The 6,491-nt window shown below is 44.0% G+C and overlaps 1 non-coding gene across 1 annotated transcript; it reads right to left on the bottom strand.

The window, feature by feature from the left end:
• Nucleotides 1-1,066: 1,066 nt before the first annotated feature.
• On the bottom strand, nt 1,067-1,148 carry trnas-uga (transfer RNA serine (anticodon UGA)). Its single transcript has one exon. It is a non-coding gene; the product is annotated as a tRNA-Ser (tRNA).
• Between the last annotated feature and the right edge of the window lie 5,343 nt (nt 1,149-6,491).

Consider the following 6,491-nt stretch of genomic DNA (forward strand, 5'->3'; position numbering starts at 1 on the left):
AATCTAGGGTCATGGCTGAGACGTGCAGTCGAGGAAAATTAGTTCAAGGTATGAGGAATTATCATTTAAAACCGAGTTAAATGAGAATAACCACACATAGATTCCTGATACAATAAAATACTCCGCGAGATATGGTTGTGGATATTATAACACAGGATGCTACTTCAAATAGGACATGGATGCATTTCTGAAATATTAAGGACATCTAGGATTGTGAAAAAGGCAAAGAAGACAGTTTGAAACGTGGGGAAGCGCAGCCATGATCACACGGGATAACCGCACGGAAGCCATCTGTAACTGGCTTGGACCCCAGACTGGAAGGAACGTTTCGGAATTTTCTATTCAGTAGCTAATTAAACTCATGGGACTGACCTCCCCGGCTGACGTTCGTACAGAACGGCGATTAAAATGCCAGGACCCTATTATCAATTAAATAACCTCAGGCTGACGAATAGTATTGTTGTCAGCAACTGTACTGCATGCAATATCAGGGTTTGGGTCACCTGTAGTCAATGACACTGTTTGCCACTCGCCACACATTGCTCGCTTCTACCGCTTGCTGCCCATGATCGGCAACATCTCCAGGCGCAGAGACGTACCGGAGATTTGATCAGGGGGATGCTCCAGCTGCAGCTGAGGGAGACGCTAATGCTCTTGTGTGGACTCTGCCAGACCTGCAGTAACACTGGAATTGATTAAAGTCAGAGTCTGACAGATGATGAGAAGACGTCGTCATGTGTATCGTAAAGTGAAAGGATGGAGTCCGCTTCTCCCCGCTGACGCTGAAGAATCTGCTCTGCATAGTTCCTTCATTCAGTTCTATGAGACAGTAAATCTCCAAATTGCAGAGAGTTTAAGCTGCCTCAAGGAGATTGATCAGAATTGGATAGAAATGAACTCTTTACGGTGAGTAGAAATGCATTGGACTGAATTGTACTAAAGATTGTAAAAACCAAGTCTTTGCAGGAGTCAGCTCAGGGAAGATGCAGCGCTCAGACAGCAGGCAGGGATTTAAATTTTATTGGCAGGTATTTGGACTTCTGGTTCTTTGTGCCTATAATGAGAGCGCTGCGAGCAGGGTTCGAACCTGCGTGGGGAAACCCCATTGGATTTCAAGTCCAACGCCTTAACCACTCGGCCATCGCAGCTCCGTGTAGTACCGTGGTACTGCACCTGAAATGATGATTGAACATGGTTTATTTTCAGTAATCGAACTTGATGAATCATCACTCCGATACAAATAGTACGATTGGACAGTTTGGTAATTTGTTTCAACACCATTAGGTCAGAATTTGAGTGTCAGGGGATGGTATTGGCGTCAGTGTCGCAAATGAAGGAGATTTCCACGGTTTGAGATAAAGGTCAGGATCAGAATCAGGGTTATTATGACGGACATATGTCTTTTTGTTCAGATTTATAGTAACTATACCGTGTAACACATATAGATTAATTATATAAAGTCATAGGTCCATAAGACAAAGGAACAGGAACAGGCCATTCGCCCCATCAAGACTGTCCGCCAATGTGGCAGAGCTGATTTATTATCCCCCTCAAACCCATTCTATCGGACATTGGCATTGACATCCTTAGCAATCAATAAATTATCAACTTCTGCTGCTAACACCCAATGCGTTGGCCTCCGTAACCGTCTGTGACAACTAATCCCTCAGACACACCACCCTCCGGCTACAGATATTCCGTCTCACCTCTGTTCTAAACCATCATCGTTCTCTTCTGAGGCCCTGCTCTCCAATCCTACATTTCCCTACGAAAGGAAACACCCTCCGCACTTCTACTCTAAGTAAGCATTTCAATATTCGACCAATTTCAATGAGATACCCTTGCAGTGAGCACAGACACGGAGCTAGCAAAAGCGCCTCGTTTAAACATGTTAACCCATGCGTTCCCGGAATCATTCTCGGTAACCTCTCTGGACGCTCCAAGTGTTTTCTGACCAGTATCTTATATCTGTCAACATTACATTGTTGCTTTTATATTCTACTTCTCCTGAAATGAATATTGAAATTGCATTTCCCTTCCTTTACCACTGACTAAGCCTGGAAGTATTAATTAGGGAATATTGCACAAGGTCACTTTTCACCTCTGATTTCTAAAAACTATCTTCACTTAGAAAAGTTTTTTCAATCTTTTCTTCCAATATGCATTACTATACTACAGTATACGATTATCAATTTGACAAATCTTTGTTCATTCTCCTCAAATGTCTTTGATCTTAGATGTGCTTTCAATTTTTGAATTTTCGAACACGTTAAAGTCAGGATACCTGGCATATAATTTCCTTTCTTTAGCCTCCCTTCATTCTCCCAGAGTGGAGTGACAATCGCAATTTTCCAACCATCAGGATCTATTCTGAAATGTAATGATACATGAAGGAGTACGACAACTGCCTCCAGAATCTCTTCACTTACCACTTTCAGAACCCTGGGTTGTAGTCCAACTGGTCCCGATGACATATAACTTCAGAGCTTTCAGCTTCACAGGCGCCTTCTCCAGAGTCATAACATCTACTCTCACTGATGCACTCTGACACACGTTTATCGGTGCCATTATGCTGGTGTCTTCCACAGCGCAGCCTGGAGCAAAATATTCATTCAGTTCGTCCATCTTTTACCCGCCATTACTACTTCTTCCGCGTCATTTTCCAGCTTTCTGATATCTACTCTTACATCCCTAGTATTCTTCATATGTTTAAAAATGGTATTTTCTCTATTATTAGCCACTAAATCTTTCCTCTCATCAATTTTTATTTAGAAACAGAGAAACATAGAAACATAGAAAATAGGTGCAGCAGTAGGCCATTCGGCCCTTCGAGCCTGCACCGCCATTCAGTATGATCATGGCTGATCATTCAACTCAGAACCCCACACCAGCCTTCCCTCTATACCCCCTGACCTCTGTAGCCACAAGGGCCATATCTAACTCCCTCTTAAATATAGCCAATGAACTGGCCTCAACTGTTTCCTGTGGCAGAGAATTCCACAGATTCACCACTCTCTGTGTGAAGAAGTTTTTCCTAATCTCGGTCCTAAAAGGCTTCCCCTCTATCCTCAAACTGTGGCCCCTCGTTCTGGACTTCCCCAACATCGGGAACAATCTTCCTGCATCTAGCCTGTCCAATCCCTTCAGGATCTTATACGTTTCAATCAGATCCCCCCTCAATCTTCTAAATTCCAACGAGTACAATCCCAGTTCATCCAGTCTTTCTTCATATGAAAGTCCTGCCATCCCAGGAATCAATCTGGTGAACCTTCTTTGTACTCCCTCTATGGCAAGGATGTCTTTCCTCAGATTAGGGGACCAAAACTGCACACAATACTCCAGGTGTGCTCTCACCAAGGCCTTGTACAACTGCACTAGTACCTCCCTGCTCCTGTACTCGAATCCTCTCGCTATAAATGCCAGCATACCATTCGCCTTTTTCACCGCCTGCTGTACCTGCATGCCCACTTTCAATGACTGGTGTATAATGACACCCAGGTCTCGTTGCACCTCCCCTTTTCCTAATCGGCCACCATTCAGATAATAACCTGTTTTCATATTTTTGCCACCAAAGTGGATAACTTCACATTTATCCACATTAAATTGCATCTGCCATGAATTTGCCCACTCACCCAACCTATCCAAGTCACCCTGCATCCTCTTAGCATCCTCCTCACAACTAACACTGCCGCCCAGCTTCGTGTCATCCGCAAACTTGGATATGCTGCATTTAATTCCCTCGTCCAAGTCATTAATATATATTGTAAACAACTGAGGTCCCAGCACTGAGCCTTACGGTACCCCACTAGTCACCGCCTGCCATTCTGAAAAGGTCCCGTTTATTGCCACTCTTTGCTTCCTGTCTGCTAACCAACTCTCCACCCACACCAATACCTTACACGCAATACCGTGTGCTTTAAATTTGCACACTAATCTCCTGTGTGGGACCTTGTCAAAAGCCTTCTGAAAATCCAAATATACCATATCCACTGGCTCTCCCCTATCCACTCTACTAGTTACATCCTCAAAAAATTCTATGAGATTCGTCAGACATGATTTTCCTTTCACAAATCCATGCTGACTTTGTCCAATCATTTCACCGCTTTCCAAATGTGCTGTTATCACATCCTTGATAACTGACTCCAGCAGTTTCCCCACCACCGACGTTAGGCTAACCGGTCTATAATTTCCCGGTTTCTCTCTCCCTCCTTTTTTAAAAAGTGGAGTTACATTAGCCACCCTCCAATCCTCAGGAACTAGTCCAGAATCTAACGAGTTTTGTACAATTATCACTAATGCATCCACTATTTCTTGGGCTACTTCCTTAAGCACCCTGGGATGCAGACCATCTGGCCCTGGGGATTTATCTGCCTTCAATCCGTTCAATTTACCTAACACCACTTCCCTACTAACATGTATTTCGCTCAGTTCCTCCATCTCACTGGACCCTCTGTCCCCTACTATTTCTGGAAGATTATTTATGTCCTCCTTAGTGAAGACAGAACCAGAGTAATTATTCAATTGGTCTGCCATGTCCTTGCTCCCCATAATCAATTCACCTGTTTCTGTCTGTAGGGGACCTACATTTGTCTTTACCAGTCTTTTCCTTTTCACATATCTATAAAAGCTTTTACAGTCCGCTTTTATGTTTCCTGCCAGTTTTCTCTCATAATCTTTTTTCCCCTTCCTAATTAAGCCCTTTGTCCTCCTCTGCTGAACTTTGAATTTCTCCCAGTCCTCAGGTGAGCCACTTTCTCTGGCTAATTTGTATGCTTCTTCTTTGGAATTGATACTATCCCTAATTTCTCTTGTCAGCCACGGGTGCACTACCTTCCTTGATTTATTCTTTTGCCAAACTGGGATGAACATTTGTTGCAGTTCATCCATGCAACCTTTAAATGCTTGCCATTGCATATCCACCGTCAATCCTTTAAGTGTCATTTGCCAGTCTATCTCAGCTAATTCACGTCTCATACCTTCAAAGTTACCCCTCTTTAAGTTCAGAACCTTTGTTTCTGAATTAACAATGTCACTCTCCATCTTAATGAAGAATTCCACCATATTATGGTCACTCTACCCAAGGGGCCTCTCACGACAAGATCGTTAATTCACCCTTCCTCATTGCTCAAAACCCAGTCCAGAATAGCCTGCTCTCTAGTTGGTTCCTCGACATGTTGGTTCAAAAAACCATCCCTCATACATTCCAAGAAATCCTCTTCCTCAGCATCTTTACCAATTTGGTTCACCCAATCTACATGTAGATTGAAGTCACCCATTATAACTGCTGTTCCTTTATTGCACACATTACTAATTTCCTGTTTAATACCATCTCCGACCTCACTACTACTGTTAGGTGGCCTGTGCACAACTCTCACCAGCGTCTTCTGCCCCTTAGTGTTACGCAGCTCTACCCATATTGATTCCACATCTTCCCGGCTTATGTCTTTCTTTTCTATTGCGTTAATCTCTTCTTTAACCAGCATCGCCACCCCACCTCCCCTTCCTTCATGTCTATCCCTCCTGAATATTGAATATCCCTGAACGTTGAGCTCCCATCTCTGGTCACCCTGGAGCCATGTCTCTGTGATCCCAACTATATCATAATCATTAATAACAATCTGTACTTTCAATTCATTCACCTTATTACGAATGCTCCTTGCATTGACACACAAAGCCTTCAGGCGCTCTTTTACAACTCTCTTAGCCTTTATACAATTATGCTGAAAAGTGGCCCTTTTTAATGCTTGCCCTGGATTTGTCGGCCTGCCACTTTTTCTTTTCTCCATAGTACTTTTTGTTTCTACCCTCACTTTACACCCCTCTGCCTCTCTGCACTGGTTCCCATCCCCCTGTAGTGAACTAACCTCCTCTCGCCTAGCCTCTTTAATTTGATTCCCACCCCCAACCATTCTAGTTTAAAGTCACCTCAGTAGCCCCCGCTAATTTCCCTGCCAGGATATTGGTCCCCCTAGGATTCAAGTGCAACCCGTCCTTTTTGTACAGGTCACGCCTGCGCCAAAAGAGGTCCCAATGATCCAAAAACTTGAATCCCTGCCCCCTGCTCCAATCCCTCAGCCACGCATTTATCCTCCACCTCATCGCATTCCTACTCTCACTGTCGCGTGGCACAGGCAGTAATCCCGAGATTACTACCTTTGCTGTCCTTTTTCTCAACTCCCTTCCTAGCTCCCTATATTCTCCTTTCAGGACCTCATCCCTTTTCCTACCTATGTCATTGGTACCTATATGTACCACGACCTCTGGCTCCTCACCCTCCCACTTCAGGATATCTTGGACACGATCAGAAATATCCCGGACCCTGGCACCAGGGAGGCAAACTACCATCCGGGTCTCTGGACTGCGTCCACAGAATCGCCTATCTGACCCCCTTACTATCGAGTCCCCTATCACAACTGTCCTTCTTTTGTTTTTTGAAAGTGTCCCAAACCTCCAGCTTCCCACTAATGCTTGTTATATTATAAGCCCTCACT

Source organism: Mobula birostris, chromosome 13 (genome assembly GCF_030028105.1).
Source record: "Mobula birostris isolate sMobBir1 chromosome 13, sMobBir1.hap1, whole genome shotgun sequence".
Lineage (NCBI taxonomy): Eukaryota > Metazoa > Chordata > Chondrichthyes > Myliobatiformes > Myliobatidae > Mobula > Mobula birostris.